The 19,150-nt window shown below is 38.2% G+C and overlaps 1 protein-coding gene and 1 long non-coding RNA gene across 26 annotated transcripts in view; one reads left to right on the top strand and one right to left on the bottom strand.

Annotated features, from left to right (window-relative positions):
- Window positions 1-19,150, bottom strand: part of PHF21A (PHD finger protein 21A) — a 198,697-nt gene that overhangs the window by 109,507 nt on the left and 70,040 nt on the right. Inside the window, exon 3 of one of the 25 annotated variants that reach the window (XM_032283505.1) lies at window positions 15,774-15,871. The exons of the other annotated variants lie outside the window; for them this stretch is intronic. The gene's annotated coding sequence lies outside the window, so the exon portion shown is untranslated. The remainder of the gene's footprint in view (window positions 1-15,773; window positions 15,872-19,150) is intronic. 25 annotated transcript variants of the gene reach the window in all.
- LOC116555068 lies at window positions 6,574-7,103 on the top strand. Its single transcript, XR_004270358.1, has 3 exons — window positions 6,574-6,630; window positions 6,696-6,798; window positions 7,037-7,103. It is a non-coding gene; the product is annotated as an uncharacterized LOC116555068 (long non-coding RNA).

The following is a 19,150-nucleotide window of genomic DNA, read 5'->3' as shown; positions in this document are numbered from 1 at the left end:
AATAACCCTTTGTCATACATGTGTTAAAAATATTTCTGGAATTTTTTATTGCTGCTTTTGAAATTTTGTTTTTGCTGCCTTTGCCTTAAATAAGGTTTCTCTTCTTTCTTTTATCCTCTTATGTTATTAGGTCTTTTCCTGTATGGTTTCTGGTCTTCTAATCATGCTAAGGAAATTCTTCCACACTCCAAGATAAAAACAAAAAAACTATTTTCTTTTAGTATTTTTATAACTTTATATATTAAATCTCTAATCTACTTTAAATTTATTTTTTAGTATGATGGAAAATAGAGATAACAGCAGTCAAAAATTAGGGTGACATCCAGCTCATCACAAGTCCTCTGGTGGCTGTCTATGGCTATGCTACCCGCCTCCTTTCCTGGGGAGACTTTCTTTTCACCATCATCCTTCCCCCAATCCACACACTTAGATACAAGCACCAGCAGAAACCAACATGTCATATGTGTAAGAAGTTTTACATGACCCAGTTTCCCTGGATATAGTGATTGGCCTGAGACTTACAAGGGAATGGTGGACATGTGACCCTGGCCACAGAAATCAAAGTACTTCCTCAAGTATTTTCAACATGCCAGGGAACACTTTTCTTCAAAGGGGGACAAAACCTGGAAGCTGCTGAAGGCTACATTCTCTGCCACACAAAGTTAGTTTACCATAGGTAAAACTGGAGTGGAGAACATAAGATATAAATGAAAGAACATCTAGTTAATACTGTTCACCTATTCCCTCCTTTCTATGATACCTGAACATCCTCCCAATACATCCTCTCTCTCTTTGGCTTCAGCTAGTTTGAGCTGAATTTGTAATGTACAATCAAAACAGTCCTGCCTAGGAGCCTCACTTGATATTTTTTCCTAAAGTGGATAGCCAATTGTTCTTATACCAATTCCTGAAAAACACCCATCTTTCTCTACTGATCTGAACTATTATCTCTATTATATATTAAATTCCAATTTATATGAAACTTTGATTTTTGAGTTGTTTTGCTCTGCTAATCTCTTTGTTCCTTGCCAGCATCATACTGTTTCCTGACTATAATCTCCTAGTATGTTTTGATTCTGTCAGTTATTTGATTCACTTAATGTCGTTATTGAGCACACTACATTGTGTTAGCCACAGAGAATATCCTCTAGAATAAGCAGGTGGAGTCCTGACTCTCATTGAGTTTAAGACCGAGAAGCAAAGAAAGGCAAACCATTATGATAAAATATAACAAATGTTAGGTTAAAGGGAATAGGGTGCACTAGGCTAAACATCCAACGGGTAGACCTAACCTGATCTACAGGTCAGAGAAGGCCTCTAGGAAGAAGTGGTGTTTACATTGAGACTTGAAGGATGTGTATGAGCTCACCAAGATGGAGAAGAAAACAGTGTCTCAGAAGGGAGATCAGTTAAGTTTAAAGACACAAAAAGACCAGGGTCCATTTAGTTAGTGAGGGATGTTCAAAAATGTCCAGAGTTTGAAGAAAGAGAGAAAAGACTGGTTGGAGAAAGTAGGTATGTATCATACAGGTTTGCAAGCCCTGCTAAGACTTTGGCCTTGGCCCTAAGAGCAAAGAGAAGACAATGAGAGGTTTTAAGCAACCATTTAAATTTGCATTTTTGAAGATTCACTCTCTAGCTACAGTAAAGAGAAGGGAAGAAGAAGGCTGGAATGGAAGCAAGGAGATTCAAAAGAAACTCTTTAAATACGCCAGGCAAGAGATAAAAATGGCATGGGCTAAAGTAGTGCCTATGGAAAGAACATAGGTTTTAAAAGATACCTAAGAAGAAGACTGGAGGAACATGGTAACTGAATTTCAGAGATGAGTGAAAAGGAAGAATCAAGGAAGGCTTTCAGAGTCAACAACGATGTTTAAGATTCTAGCTTTATTATTGTAGTAGACTGTGGTAAAATATACAGTCATAATGAACATCACTGGAAACACTGGAGAGAAAATAATGAGTACAGTTTGGGACAAAGAGTTTAAGATGCCCAGTATGCCGGTAGGACACTGAAGTGAAGTTGTTCAGTGGGCAGCTGGGCCAGAAATGTAGCATTCTCCTTAAGTCTTTTTTAAAGTTTCCTTGGCTACATCTGGGTAAACTTTAGACTCAATCTGTCAAATTCCCCAAAATATTCACTGGAATTTTGAAGAGAATTACAGTAAATTTATAGATTTCAGGAGAATTAACTTCTTTAAAATGATCTCCCCACCTAGAAAGAAGGTATGAATGATCTTCATTTATTTAAACTCTTTTTGTGTCCCTAAGTAAATGTAAAGGTACAGGTATACATTTCTTGTCAAGTTTATTTCTAGCTTTTAAAAGGTTTCTTGCTTTTGTGACTAGACAATTTTTCCCATTGTTATTTCCTCATGAAGTACTACTGACATAAAGGAAAGTTCCTGGTTTTGATTTTACCTTGTATATGGATACCTTACTATTATTATTTGTAATAAGTCATGGATTTTCCTAGTTTCTCTAGGTAGACAATTAAGTCATCTGCAAATAATGAGGATATACATCTGTTATTCCAACAGTGTTTTTCATGTTTTGAAAAATTTTTTTGTAGAGATGGGGGTCTTGCCATGTTGTCCAGGCTGGTCTTGAACTCCTAGCCTCAAGCAATCCTCTTACCTTAGCTTCCCAAAGTGTTGGGATTACAGGCAAAAGCCACTGCACCTGGCCCCTATTTTTCATTTTCTTTCCCTATGTTATTGTACTAGCTAGAAGAAGAATAATCTTCTTTCCCTTGGTCAGCATAGCTAATAGTTTGTTAATTTTGTTAATTTTCTTTTTAAAGAATCATTTTTTGGTTTTGTTTATTTTACTGATTCTTTAATTCTGACTAATTCGGTACACATCCCTACCAAAAATTTTTCAGAAAGGCTATATGTATAGTATATTTTGTGAGTCCACATATATCTTTCTTTGCCTTTTCTAAGCATAAAATTCTATTGTCACAATCCTGTGCCCTCAGAATTCTATGAAATTCCATTATCTTCTAGCATTCCGACCGATTGATAAAAAAATGGAGTGCTTGGTCAGGTGCAGTGGCTCACGCCTGTAATCCCAGCAGTTTGGGAGGCCAAGGCGGGCGGATCATCTGAGGTCAGGAGTTCAAGACCAGCCTGACCAACATGAAGAAACCCCGTCTCTACTAAAAATACAAAATTAGCCGGGCGTGGTGGTGCATGCCTGCACTCCCAGCTACTCGGGAGGCTGAGGCAGAATTGCTTGAACCCAGGAGGCGGAGGATGCGGTGAGCGGAAATCACTCCACCGCACTCCAGCCAGGGCGACAAGAATGAAACTCCTTCTCAGAAAGAAAAGAAAAAAAAAAGGAGTGCTTATCTGATTCTTATCCTTTTGTAAGTAACTTTTTTGGTGGTTGCTGTTTATTATTGAGAAGTTTGTGGGATTCTTCTCTTTACCTGAGAACTTGAACAATATGTGAAAATTTTAGCAACAGGATGAATCTTTTTTCCTCCAAATTATCTTGCTTGATGCTTAGTAAGAGCTTTATCTCAAGATCTGAGGCTTTCAGCTCAGAATTTTTTTCTTCTGAAATTCCTTTCATGATCACTTTTCTTTTGAAGCTCCTATTATACAAATATTAAATATCTTAAATGTAGTCTCCATGTTTATTTTCTCCACCATATTTTCCAACTCTTTGACATGTGCTGTATTATAGGAGAATTTCTTAAGTTTCTTCTAATTCATCTTCTTGCAGAGTCCACTTTGTTATCCACCTCCTCTATTGACTTTACTTGTAAATTCTTTTCTTTCCTTCCTTCTTTCCCTCTCTCTCTCTCTCTCTCTCTTTCTTTTTGTTTTGAGACAGAGTTTTGTTTGTCACCCAGGCTGGAGTACAGAGGTGCAATCTCAGCTCACTGCAACTTCCGCCTCCCAGGTTCAAGCAATTCTCCTGCCTCAAGTAGCTGGAATTATAGGTGTGTGCCACCACACCTGGCTAATTTTTGTATTTTTAGTAGATACAGGGTTTCACCATGTTGGCCACGCTGGTCTTGAACTCCTGAACTCAGGTGGTCCGCCCGACTTGGCCTCCCAAAGTGCTGGGATTATAGGTGTGAGCCACCAGGCTTGGCCTATTTCATTCTTTCAATAACTATTTATTGAGCACCTCCATACGCTACATACTGTTCTAGGCTCTTGAAGGAGGTAAAGTAGTCAGCTGTGTGATTATCTTTATTAGTTTATTGTTGTTTATGACATAATACCTGAAACTAGGTAATTTATAAAGAAAAGGAATTTATTTCTTACAGGTATGGAGGCTGAGAAGTCCAAGGGGGAGGGGTCATATCTGGTGAGAGCCTTGTTGCTTGTGAGGACTCTGTTTACAAAGTCCCAAGGCAGCACAGGGTACCACATAGTGAGGTGGCTAAGCATGCTAGCATACTTGCTCAGGTCTCTCTTCCTCTTCTTATAAAGCCACTAGTTCCACTTCCATGAAAACCCATGAATCCATGCATTGATGAATCCATTCCCGAGGTGATTCAATCACCTCTTAAATGGGGTCTTTAAGAGATGATTGAATCATAAGGGCTCTCCCCTCTTTCAATGCTGCCACATTGGGGATTAAATTTCCAACACATGAAACTTGGGGGACATATTCAAACCATAGCACTAGCAAAGAGCTTTCCAAGCAGAGAAAACAGTGTTATAAAGACCTAAGGTGGGAGCAGGCTTGACATGAACAGAGAACAGCAATGAGCCCTAAATTACTGGAGTAGAATGAGTGGGCTGGATAAAAGTAGGGAAGAAGGATGGGTTGTGGGGTCTGACAGACAACTCTGAAGACTTGACTTTTATTCTGAAGGTAATGAGAGTAGCCTATTTTTGTTTTACTGATGAAATAATATGCTTCCAAATCTTACTGAGAATACTAATGAAACATTTAAAAGTTATCTCCTGTTTTCATGCATTCGCTATTTTAGTATAGGTGGGGTGGAGAATTTGTTTCGATTACTCAGCTTCATTCCCCACTTTCAATCTGCTGATTCTCTTCATAGAACTGGTTATTTTTTCTTGTCTGCTTATAGTTACAAATAAGGGTTTAGCTAAATCAATATATGTATGGCTGTAAAAAGTATATAAGTCTTGGTCCCAGGCATAGTAAATATATGGGCAAGCCTGAGAATAGTCAGGTAAGTAGAGGGTCCACCTTGAAGTAGTTTACCATGATTTTTACTATAATATTAATTCTCAGGAAACATGCAGGAATCAGCATGGAGAATTCTACTTTAAACCTAGAGTTCTATACCCTAACAGTCATATTCCTCCTATGAATCAATAATATCTTAAAAATCAGGAGAGGCATAGGCTCAATTTTAGATCTACAGAGACTGAATTAAGTTTGATATTACACTCCACCCTTCTTGGTAGTAAAGACAAAAGGTCAATATTATAAAGAACAAACTAAAATTACAGATCACTATCAGGATCTTAGTCAAAACTGCACAATCTGCAGCTTTCTAGAGTCCTTGACTAAAGTCAGAGGAAATAATTTTAAAATTTCCCTAAGATTAAAAATATCTGCATGAATGAAAAATACTGAGTACTTATCAATCTGTTTAGCTTTCTGCATCTTCCCAAGACTTCCAAGTAATACATCTATTTTTAAAACTCTCAAATGAGTTTATTCTTATTTGATACAAACAGCATTTTTGGGAAAAAGAGATTAGGACTTTTATAAGACTAAAGCACATGTAACTGAAAATGTTCCAGTAGAAGAATGTAACCTTCCAAATTTTTTTGTGCTGGCTTCTGAGTATGAACTATGCCAGATATAACACGGTTACTAGATGTGGTTTCTTCTGAACAACCTCTGGCAGTAATCCCAAGTGACTTTTCACTCTACTCTTAAACTTTAGTGGTTAGAACATAATACAAGTCACATAGGAAGTAGAGTTTCATTAAACATAATGGTCCCACCTCAGTGGAGAACAGAGGAAGGATGGTGGCAGGGTGGGGCAGTGGTGGAAAGAAATACCTACACTACAGTGATGATACTACTGGTAGTTATAAACAAAGAAAAATATTATTTGGCACATACAATAAAGTTTTTTTAGTATTCTTTAATTCCAAAATAACTTAGCAATCTAAGTGGAAGAGAAAATGTCTGAATACTGATATTTAAAAAGTGGGGAGGGGTGAGGGCTTGGGGCTCTGTAGCCCTTGTATAATCTAAAATGACTCTGAGAGTAAAACAGTGGATTACTCATTATTGCGGTACATTAGAAAATTAGGGTTTAGCAACTAATACAATCTAGTGCACTAAAAATAAAAGTATGTGCTGAAGGACTGTATTAAAAGGTCCTGTGGTAACAAACCCTTGCTCATCCTGAAGCATCTCACATGAAATTGCATACTATGTTGGAGAGCAGAGGAGTCTGAATATGTTCAAATTTAAACATCACTGCAATTTTTTCTCATAGCGCTGATTCTTTCTCATGAATTGATTATTTAAATAGCAAAAACCCGGGAATAGCTCCCCCTTTCCTCTTTGGTTAAATATAAATCGATTTTACCCTTAGAACTACACTGACAGGAGGACCACACACACACACACACACACACACACACACACACACACACACACACAATTAAGGTTGTTGATCTAGCCAGAGTGTTAGTTTCCCAGGTCACACAGACACACATACACACACAATTAAGGTTCTTGATCTAGCCAGAGTAAGTTTCCTAGGTCTCTCTCTCACTCTCTCTCTCTCTCTCTCTCTCTCACACACACACACACACACACACACACACAATCAAGGTTCTTGATCTAGCCAGAGTAAATTTCCCAGGCCTCTCTCTCTCTCTCACACACACACACACACACGCACATACACACACACACATACACACAATTAAGGTTCTTGATCTAGCCAGAGTAAGTTTCCCAGGTCCCTCTTTCTCTCTCTCTCTCTCTCCCTCTTACACACACACACACACACACACACACACACACACACACATTCTCTCTCTCTCACTCACACACACACACAATTAAGGTTCTTGATCTAGCCAGAGTAAGTTTCCCAGGTTGCCTCCATCCTTTGTCAATGCACTAGATTTGAACATGCCTGTACAGTAAATAGGTCGCCCTCACTGACTTTTCATGGTGAATATAATAAGGCAAGCACTAGATATATGGACTTCTTTCTCTGTTTTTAAACATGTATAAAAATCCACCTTATTTTCTCTTCCCTATAGCCCACCACCACAGTTTCAAATACAGCAGAAATAGTCACATTTTTTATAACTGAATTTTCTCAATACACATAAATGCTTTTTAGAATATACAGTAATATGTCACTAGAAAAGATAAAAAGTAAGGAATATGGAAATGATAAGTCATTAACAAATGAGATCTTAGAAACATTTAGGATGTTCATGGAAATTACTATGTCAACCATGATTTGGGCATTCTGCATACTTCTTCCAAGTAATAACATTTTTTGTTGCACACTACTAAAGACAATGAAAACTGATTATTTTTTAGCCATGAATCAAATTTATATTGGGAAACCAAGGAGTAATCTGAAAGTCAGAAGTCTCTTCACCTTGGTTTCAATTATAGCCAGGCCAAAATAACCTGATTCTTTCTGGGGTAGTCTGATTTATTAAGTGATGTATGCATATCAGGATTCCAAAGGTACAGGTCCTACCCAATTTTTTGCTTTATAAGCATACCCCATACATGAATACCCAGATTTAAAATAAACAAAACATTTAAGACTTTTTATTTTGTAAAATTTCAAACATACATAAAAGTTCAAAGAATATTACAGTGATCCCTTTGATAAAATCAGATACCTATAAATCCTTCCATGCTCCCTGAACCATCATACATCTTTTTTTCTCCCATAAACCATCTGAAAGTACTCCAGATGACGTTATTACATTTAACCCTTAAATAATGCACTAGAAGGCATTTCTGTTACAAACGGATTCTGTGCCTCATATTAAAGACAGAGCTCAGAATTCCTCAAAAATTTTACACTACGAGATCCTGAGGAGAGGACTGACCTCCTGTATTTTTAAAATCCTGTATGTCTGCTTAACTGTTAAAAATGGCTAGGCATGGTAGCTCATGTCTATAGTCCCAGCACTTTGGGAGGCAAGCGAATCATGAGGTCAGGAGTTCGAGACCAGCCTGGCCAACATGGTGAAACCCTGTCTCTACTAAAAATACAAAATTTAGCTGGGCATGATGGCAGGCACCTGTAATCCCAGCTATTCAGGAGGCTGAGGCAGGAGAATTCTTTGAGCCTGGGAGGTGGAAGTTGCAGTGAGCCAAGATGGCAACAGGGTGAGACTCCATCTCCTCCCCCAAAAAAAAAGGCAATTTCCCTTCTATATTTAATATGATTGAAATTCACAAAACATCTTTTGGAACACAATCATTGTCTACAGGAAGTTGAATAAGTAATTCCTCAGAAGCACCAGTTCAATAATATCTTGGTTATTTTTTAGGGTGCCAGGCAACTTAATAAATATCATTTTGAGAAAAGCAAGGACATCTTGGGCCTGTGGGAAAGCCACATGACACACATATTCTCAACAGGGCTCCAGACTTTTATGAATACTTCAAAGCAAACTTTAAGATTGCTGGACAGGTCTTTGGCTATTTTAAACTGGGAGCTAGAATTTGACAATAACCAAGAAGATCCTAGAAGAAGCATATTAGTATGTGTGACAGTAAGGCTCCGAAAAGTTCATCACCACTTGAGCTGGTCTATGCCGAGGTACAGGACAGGCTACGGACAAGTCATGAGACTGGACTAAAATCACTGAATGGTTTTTATAAATCCTAGAAAACTAAAGAAGGAGATTGGTGAAATGTATAGCATTTCTCCTGAACAAGCAACCTGAACTCTCTCAATCTCATCTATGTCCTATGACTAGGGCACAGTGCCATGATCTGAATGTTTGTGTCCACTCAAAATGCATATGTTGAAATCTAATCCCCAGAGCAATCATATGAAGACATGAGGTCTTTAGGAGGACATTAGGTCATGAGGGCCCTCCTTCATGAATGGGATTAGTGCCCTTATAAAAGAGGCCTATGGAAGCTTGCTTTTCCCCTTCTGCCATAGATAGCACCTGCTTTCTCTGCCCTCACAGCAAGAAGGTGCTATCTATGAAGCAGAGAGCAGGCCTTCACAAAATCTGCTGATGCCTTGAATGTGGAAATCCCAGCCTTCAGAGTTGTAAGCAATACCTTTCTGCTATTTATAAATGGTCCAGTCTAAGGTATTTTGTTATAGCAGCCTGAATGAACTAATACACGTGGTAATCAGGATCTCCAGATCTCTCTCCATCTACACTTCCAAATATTACTCTAACTCTTCTTCCTTTCTCATCCTACTATCTTACTCCTCCTTTCCATAAAAGATATTTAAAATTTTAATTTTGTGAGGATGAAAAGATGGCATTTATATTTAAATGCCATTTGGCTCCCTTAGATGTAAGAAATTCAATCAATGTAAAGTACACTTTAAATAATAATTAAGCAGAAATAAATGATGTGGGAATAAGATGGACAACCTAACAATGATCCCATTGTATCCAAGGACTTCTTCTGAAAGTTATCGTGTCCAAATAGAAAAATAAAACAAATTTATGCAATTGTGGAATCTGTTCAGAAACACCATGCAACTGAAGATACAGGTTACTTCTGTTTAAAAACATCATCACCTTTATCAATACTAGGTTTTTCTCAAATTAATCCTTTCTGGTTAACATACTACATTCTATCTCTAGAAAAGCAAACAGAATGGCAAATAAAGCCCATATCACAGTCTATTAGTTATTAATATCTGCAATGCCTCTCCTTCCACTGGCCTAGTGAAGCTTTGGCCCCTGAAGTGATAAAGATGAGCTCTGCCAAACTGTTCTCCATCTCTAAGGCAGTATTAACACGTTACAAAGTGCCAAAAGGGCCATTAAACAAAAAAAAACTGACCCACTTTTAGAAGTCAGCAGCTTCTTCCTTCTGGTGAAGTATGAATATTTAAATCAGGCAGACAAGTCAAGAAGCAAACATTCCATCCTGAATGCAACGTCTGCATCTCCCATTTAGAGCTGAGAGGACCCTGCTGTCATATACCCACATTGAAATGAACGCTCACTTAGGACTCCAGAAGGGCAGTTTTCTAGTCATTTCACTGTTTTTCAGAGTTGGAGTTCCACATTTGGATGTGAGTGCAGAAAACATTAAAAGATGGATCACAGCAACTGCTTTAAATTATATACTTAATGATTTATATCAAGCATAGTAGAATTTAATTTGTAGTAAATCAAGCAAACTGAGGAAAGGTTAAGATTGTGGTTAACAGCTGTAAATTTGTTTTTACCTTCATCACAGAGTAACAATGCATTAGAGGAGTACTACATTTGAAAAGACGGTAAACTCATCATAATAAAATTAACTAGAATCAAGTTTCAACCTAAGCATTACTGTTTAAATGAGATAAATAATAGCAACTATTAACACAAGATCCAGGAAAACAAACTGGAAAATAAGCTACTGTTCAAAAGATTTCCTATAGTACAGCTAGAGGTACGTTTTGGCTTTATTGAGAATACACTGTTAAACCAAAATGTACCTTAAATGAGTAGGAAAAAACATAAAAAATTCATACAATGTAAAAGAACTAATCAGAAGTTTGAGGGTCATCTGACCCACTCAAATCTTGTACGAAAACTTACAACAGAAACTCCCAATCTTTACACTTCCAGAGGCCCCAGTACTACTTCTTCCCCTCCTCTGTCCACCCCCATTTGGATTTCATATCTTATTTTCCAAACAAACAGCATTTCAGGTAACAACCTGTGTAACCTTCACACAGAGATGTATAGGACTTCTCTTACTCTTTCAGGCAACTCAGATTAGGAAGCAATGTTATCAATCCATTTTGCTTCTGCAACAGCTATCTAAACTCTTAAACATTAAACCTGTGCTTTCACTCACAAACATTCTCATTTCTAAGCAAACAGGCCAAAATTTCACAATTAGGAAATGAAATTCCTTTTAAGTAAAAAAATTTTGCTTTCTTAACTATATACCTGACTTCCTTCTACAAGATAAAGAACTGATTTAACTCTCTGAATATACTGCCTTAGCAAAACAAATACACACAAACAGCAGACAGGCCAATGAAACTTTATTTCCTCCAATATAAACTCATTTTACCCTTCAAATGCTAAAGAATTCCATTCAAAAGACAGGTACTGATCAAAGCTTCCAAAGCAAGTCTAGTTCTAGGCAATGATAGTATGGTCATTTAAGGCCTTCTAGTAACAGGTTCTATCATAAGTACTTAATCTATTTTTGATTGTGGCCCAACACTTTTTATGAAAAGTGTCAAGCAAACAGCAAAGTTCTTATTTTTATTCTACTTTGTGTTTATTCCTATATCCCTGCCTTAGCTTGTACGATCCCTCTGACTTAGAATGCCTCCATTCTTCCTGTTTCTGGAGCAAAGTCCCAGTTGGGTTCCCAAGCCGTTCCTGCTTTGTGTCTTCCCATTAACTACCACACGCTAACTCTTCATTATGCACTGTCCTGGTCTACTATGTGTGTTTATTTCTTTTTCTCTATGAAAGATCATAAGCATTAGCACACATTATTTTACTAGGTATTAACACAAAAGAGAGACTAAAAATATACTTCCTGGCTGATGAATTCCAAATACATGGTCAAATATACATAAAAAATATAAATATATAAAAATACATAGTCAAAACTTGCTAAGGGGAATTGGGATAGGTAGAGAAAGTACAGAGAGGTTGTCTGATTCAGCAGCTCATATGTTTTTAGGATACTACTATTACTCCAATCTAATTACTTGCTATATTTTACCCAAGTAAGCAAGCTAGGAATTGGAAAAAATTTATTTAGAGCTTCTAAAATAAGCATTTTATGTCCTAGTAAACAGAATCACAAGGACTCAAAGCACTACAAGTATTTGAAAAAAAAAGAATGGTTAGAAATCAAGATTCTCTCTCTGAATATTTAGTTAAATGAAAAAGGGCAGGGGTCTAACTTCAAAGGAAATTACTACCTGTTCTCTAAAACATGTAGGTTACTAGACTTTCAGGAAGCCCTACTCTCGCCTTCTGCGAGTTTCTTAACTCCTTTCTGCTGCAAGACCCCTTTATGAGACCACGGCAGCCAGGTGTCTTAGTAAGACTCTGCTCATGGTTTACCTTGAGATGTGGTCACCAGAAAAATGAGAAGAAACTCCTCATTGGATTGGACTCAATAGCCCAAAAGTTCACCATTGGCTCTGTTTTCTTGCTTACAGAGATAAAGTACCATATTAAAACTCAATACATTTTGTGAAGAAAAGATAAAAACACAAATGTGTTATCTTCAGAAATGCAATTCTCAGCTTTGTGAGCTCTGGCATTCAGCTAGCTAGATTACCAAGCTTATTTGAAAGCTGAAGGCTTTGCCCTGACTCCATCTTTTGCTCTTTTCAGGGTTTGTTTTCAGAAGTGTCCCTGAGCTTATGCACATGTGCTTCACTCAATTCACACACATCAGTGAACAGCAGCAGCACAAATCCAGGTCCACAGCAGGAGGTTTCATTAACTGTACACAGGACAGTGCCAATAGCACTGGGGCCATCCTCCTATGGGGCAGCACACCAACAAGGCTAACATGCAAGGGAAATCCACTTCTGAAAAAAGTATTTCCCCATCAAGCAAAATGAGAGATCAATATGGCCAAAGAGAAACCAAAACTCAAAACAAACCAAAACATCTTGCTGAATAGCCTCAACAAGAAACCAGAACTTCTCTTCACATAGGGCAAGAGAAAAGCCAGGATTTCACGTTTTCCACTGTTTGGGTCAGGCTTCATTCTGCTTTTCTAATGGTTATTAGAAGCCATTCTAAGGCAGTCTCACAGAGGCCTTTCTAATCGTTTTGTTCATACCTTTCCCTCATATATATTCTCTGTCAAAAGGTTGGTAATGGTATGAAGCCACAAGACAAAAAAAATATTAAATGATGATGGCAGTGGTGAAGATCTAGGTGGTAATGCAGATGGTAAATGAGCTTTCTACATGTAAGCACACTATAAAACCCAACAACAGAGAAGGAAGTCTGTCTTCACTCTGTGAAGAGTATCTGAACAAATGAGAAGAGTTTCCAAACACTCATCAAGGATTTCTCCCATCCATGCAGCAAGACCACATAGCTGGTACTGTTCCCCATGATGAAAGTTCAAGTCAAAAGTGTATATTCAGAAGTTTGAGTTGTTTGCTAGTCTAGATTGAGGATGACATGGGCAGGTCAAAATAAACAGCTTTACCTTTGATGAAGTATTAAGCTAATTTAAAGTGATTCAGGAAAGCTATTCAAACATTTTTCTCATGTTTAACAAGCTAACTCACAGAAAATCAATGTAGTTGACCAAATAAATATCACTAGATGCAAATTAATGAGCAATTGGTACAGTATAGACCCAACCTGAGATAAAGGCTTCAGGCAAGTTACTTTGCTCTAGCTCTTCTGGTATCAGTTCCCTATGTAATTCATAGGGATGTAGGGAGGATTAATTTAATAATGTCTGTAAAGCGCTTTGAACTCCTGAGAGAAAAATGATATAAGTGGTTACTATTACACATTGCTGGAGTTGAAAACATGAAAGAAGGGAAAAACAACACTCCTTGATGGTTTATTATGAAGCATTTTTATAGGCTGGTAAGGTGTTTTATAATTTTTTTTATTAGTCAGTCCTTATTATATGCCCAAGAGATAGGAAATATTCCTGGCTTATTCTTCTGCATAAAAAAATCAAGACAAGAAGGTAAATGACTTTTATTTACGTAGGAAGCATTATTATCTCCATTTTCCAGGTAAGGAAAGTAAGACAGAGAAAGTGAATGACTTTTCTAGTCACATTCAAGAACTGAAAGGGTTAAAGCATAATTAGGAGTCTGGAGGATATTACTATTTTTTTGCAATTTTCTGACATTGTTCTGACAAGAAGGCAGTGACTAACAACCAGAAAGCCTGAGATTAAATACTTGCTCTACTATTTCTTGGTTGTTTAAGATTAAGAGAAGTCACTTTTTCTTTGTGTCAATTTCATCTGCATGATAGGGTCCAGTGGGGATCAAATTACATGAAGCATGTGAAAACTCTGGGTAAACAATGGCATGCTATGCAAATAAGTTATAACCATTATTAGGCTGGTATTCTTATTGAAAATACGGGTTCTCCTAGCCAGTACAACTTTGAATTAAAAGACAATTCAGTGCCCTGAGACCAAATGAAATATGTAATACTTTTAAAAATAGGTTTATTGAGGTACAATTCACCTACCACACAATTCACCTATTTGAAGTGTAGAATTCAATGGCTTTTTAACATATTCACAGTTGTACAATCCCAGAATTAATTTCAGAACATTGTTACTGCCCCAAAAAGGAACCCTGTGACATTAGCAGTCACTCCCCATTCTCCACCACCCACACATATCCACAATTCCCCCAGCCCTGGGCAACTATTAATTGACGTTCTGTCTCTACAAGGTACATATTCTAAACATTTCTTATAAACAGAATCATACAATATGAGGTCTTTTGTGATGGCTTCTTTTACTTAGCATAATGTTTTCAAGATTCATCCATGTTGTAACATGTATCATTCTACATGTAGTACTTCATTCCTTTTTATTGTCAAATAATATTGCACTGCATGGACATATCACATTTTATTTAACTATCCATTGGTTGCTGGGTTGTTTTCACTTTGTGGCTACCATGTATAATGCTATGAACATTCAGGTAGAAATTTTTGTTTGAGGGCTGGGCGTGGTGGCTCATGTCTATAATCCCAGCACTTTGGGAGGCCAAGGCAGGAGGATCACCTGAGATCAGGAGTTCAACACCAGCCTGGCCAACACAGTGAAACCCTGTCTCCACTAAAAATACAAAAATTAGCCGAGTGTGGTGGCATACAACTGTAATCCCAGCTACTTGGGAGGCTAAGGCAGGAGAATCACTTGAACCCAGGAGGCAGAGGTGGCAATGAGCTAAGATTGCACCACTGCACTCCAGCCTGGGTGACAGAGCAAGACTCCACCTAAGAAAAAAAAACACAAAGAATTTTTGTTTGAACGTATGCTTTCATTTCTTTCGGCTATATACCTGGAAATATATATACCTCACACCTAGAAATAACTGCTCAGCCACATGGTAAGTCTAAGTTTAATATTTTGAGACACTACCAGACTGCTTTCCAAGTGGCTGTCTTGTTTTACATTCCTACCAGCAATGTCTAAGGAAGAGATAATTGAAGGTAGACCATAGAAGAGAGACCATTAACTAACTAGCTGTTAGGGAATAGCTAAACTAGCTCTGCAGAATGACGATTTGTGTTACTGACAACAGGGATGACGATGCTTTACACCAAGTTTTAGAAGGAGAGACAATGGTTGCTGGGGCATTTTCCTTCTTTTCTCCCCACTTGCCTAGGCCTGGTCCAGGCCAAGGCAATACCAGCAGCTTTTACAACAAGCACAAACTAATGTTGTTCCCATCTCTAAGCGAAAGTAATACAGAACTGTGAGAGCCAGGCTTTAAAAAGCCCTCTGTCATTTCTCAAATCCTGGTAGTAAGATATGTTGCCCTTTTGAGTCTCTATAATTGCTGTGTAAAAGTTATGAAATTTTTTATGCCCTCACCATTCCCTCTGATGCATTAGGTTGAACCCAGCCCAAATACATACGTTCAGTAGGTCAAGCACAGGCTAGCTTCAACACAGTGTATTCCTGTATAGAGGCATCTGCAAGCCAAATAGAACTGGTAGAGGGAAACAGATGGCTTCTAAAAGGGGAAGAGAAGAAAAACAGAAGGTCAGGTAGAAGAGGGTGGGGGGAGGGAGAAGGAGGGATAGAAAGAGGATAGGAGAGAGGAGAAGCATATTTCTGGTTTTGCTCTTCCCACCTGTCACTGCACTCTCCTTGCTGGTTGCCAGCATGCTCCCTTGCAAACACAACTGCAAGTGACAAAGAGCAGCCACTGTCCTACTCAGGGGGTCCCCTCCACATTCCTTATTGTAAACTGCACTGAAATGCCAATTGCACACAAGAAAGGGAATTACACACCCATTAGAGTCACAAATAGCAAACTGCTGTCTATATCCAACAAATTAGCAATGAGAACCATAGGTTCCCTACAAAACAACATAAGACTATCCAGCAAACAGTAAAAAGCAACAGAATCAAGAGATTAAGTACTAAAAAATGTGGCTTATTTCAATTTTGTATATTTGTCAGACCTGTGATTAACTCAATCAAAGTAAGACCATATTCTATCATATATTTCATGTAGTCACCACATGTTCAATTTGCTGTAGGGCTCTGCTCTTATGCAATTAAAAGAAAATTAGCAAGTCTTTCCCCAGCAGAGTTAGCGATTGCCACTAGGGATTGCCACTGAAAGGAAATGCTTCACGCCAAGTTTTAGAAAGGAGAGATACTAGCTCTTAGGACACTTGCCTCCTTTTCTTCCCCCTTAACTTGGCCTAGGCCAAAGCCACGATAAAGGGAACATAAGCAGCTTTTTTACACACAGACTAATGTTGCCAGCAGCATTCCAGTGGCCTTGCTCACGGCAGGAGAAGGCGTAGGAACTAATACCGCTGGGTCTTGTTGAAGAAAAGTGGCCGGCATACTTTGATCAACTGAGTGGTGTGCTGATCAGTGTGATTTCCCTGTTCTGCTGACTGTGAGCATGTTGGGGAGAGCAGGAGAGCTGGCTTCTGAGAGGCCCATGCAGGGAAGCAAATACCATAGCTGCCGAATCACAGAAAGCAACAAGAAATAAAAGAGGGCTGAACTGGAAGCAGACACCTTAATTCTGCCAGCATGTTACTTACTGATATATGCATCTCTAGGAGGGGAATGAAGTAGGTACTTCTATAATTTTAATTCATCAATTGCAGTACTATACAAAACTATTAAGCACAATGTATAAGAGCAGAGTTCAAGCTCCTGAAACTATAATTTACAATTTTTAATTACTTCAATTTGATGGAGAAGACAAAGAATGGGAATTAATAAGATTTTTAAAAATTAAAATTGAGGAAACAGGAACTCATCAACCTATGTGGCTCTTGGCATAATTTGAGACAAAGGAAGTATGTTCAGCACCTGAGTGTGTGTGCAGGACTACAGCTATGGCATATACCCCTCTCTTCTATTTGCCAGAAAAACAGCTGCTGGATTAACATGAGTTAATCTGCTTGCATGCTATACAGATTTTTTTCTAGTAAATTGCAAAAATTTACCTAAAGATAAATATAGCAGTCTCCGAGTTCTCTGTCCCATTCAGCTGCTGCTGAGAAACACTTCTGTTATCTTAAATTTCATCAGCAGATTGTACTCCTTCCTGGGAAACAGCAGCAAAAAGTAGCTTTCTAAAAGCATAGTTAGTCTCTCTGAGGTAAAATACACCACATTTAAAGGGCTTCTTCCAAAAAGGATAACTTTCTACCTTTCAACTTTTAATTCTTGATAAATAAAGTATGTGATTTCTTACACTAGATCTAATCATTGCTGCTTTAAAGAGTAAATAGTCAATTGCAAATTGAGCAAATTGCCCTGGCTATCCTAGTACCAGAAATGAAATGGATTAGGTTAGCAGGTGGCATGTCATTTCAGTGCTGCCTGGGGGCCCAAAATATAGTTAGGTCATTTTTATTCTTGTGACAGCCGGAATGAAAACCAGAGCATTTAGCATTACCTCCCGCCTCCATTCTTGTAGCCATTTTGGGCACAAAAGAGTTTACTAAGCCTTCATTTGCAGTGTTTAGACTCCTTCTGGGGCCAAGCTGCCCAAGGAAATCTGAAACAGAGTACTCTGACTTTGGTCTTGAGAAACGCAAAGCTTCTTGTCGACATAAGGAAAACTGAGTTCTCATTAACCGGCTGTTTTTAAGCACGCCAATGTGCAATTCCATTCTGCAGTACTTTCCTTGAAGGAAGAGAATGGTCATCATGCCTCAACTCGAGAGGGAAACTGTCTAGTCTCTGCTCCCATGGAGGAAGGTATTAGAAGAGAAAGGATTAAATGAAGGAATGAACTTAAGCTAAGAAGCAGAAAGAAAGGTGATACAGGGTAGGAAAACATGCAGAGGAAGAGAAGGTAAACGGAGAAAAATTCTATACAGAAACCAGAAGCCTCTTGCGATGTTAACATTTAAAATATCCAACAACAGCTTTTCTATCAAGCCACCTTTCCCCTGTATGTGTTTCAAAGTACTAGCAGAATTCCAAATATAAGGTGGCCTTCCAAAGTTTACTCCTATGAAAAGAGTCAAAGGAATAGTCAATAGTCAAGGTTCAGATGATCCAGGAGCAGCATGTGACCCAGGCCTAAACAATGAGGAGACTTCAGTTCCCCAGCCACAAAAGAAGAATGACTGATTTGAGAATGGACCTAAAAATCTTGCCCATGCTCTATGCTGGTACTTCCAGGAAAAAACAAACTTTCCCTCTTAATTGGAGTTGATAAAATGGCAGACTGTAAACCTAGAGCTGCCAGAGACAACCTCTGCCAGTAAAGACGGCCTATAAGCAAATGAAGACAAAAGAGGAAGAAATGTCCTAAGCCCCTAAATTCATCCATGCCTGAAAGCAATTACATCCCTGAACTTACTAGCTATATATGCCAATAAACCTCTTTTCCTTCAACAACGCTGAATTAACTTTCTATCACTGGAAACCAGAAGAGTCTTCACTCATACACCTACCAAATACCTTTGCACTAGCCACTCAACCTCACTACCTATCAGTTTTCTGAACTCTGAGAAGAAAAAACAAAAAAAACAAAGAAAAACATGTTTAAAGAATTGAGAACTGCTAACAACTACACAAGAGGCAACAATATTTTAACAAAACAGAAGGTAAGGATAGAAGAAATAAGATATTCATGGGGCTAAACGGCTCCTAGCTGCTAGTGCTGGTAAGACAACATTCTATTTCTACCATTCTTTCACCTTCCGCCCTGGTGGGCCTCTGAAATCTTTATCAAAGCAATTAATTGCCTAGTAAATCTTTAACTATTTTCCCTTTTACTTCCATTTAACAACGCTTTTCCACC

The sequence above is a fragment of the Sapajus apella genome, unplaced genomic scaffold (assembly GCF_009761245.1).
Source record: "Sapajus apella isolate SASKATOON/1434 unplaced genomic scaffold, GSC_monkey_1.0 scaffold14, whole genome shotgun sequence".
Classification (NCBI taxonomy): domain Eukaryota; kingdom Metazoa; phylum Chordata; class Mammalia; order Primates; family Cebidae; genus Sapajus; species Sapajus apella.
Note: the sequence above shows the minus strand (reverse complement) of the source record. Positions and strands in the feature narration are given on the sequence as shown.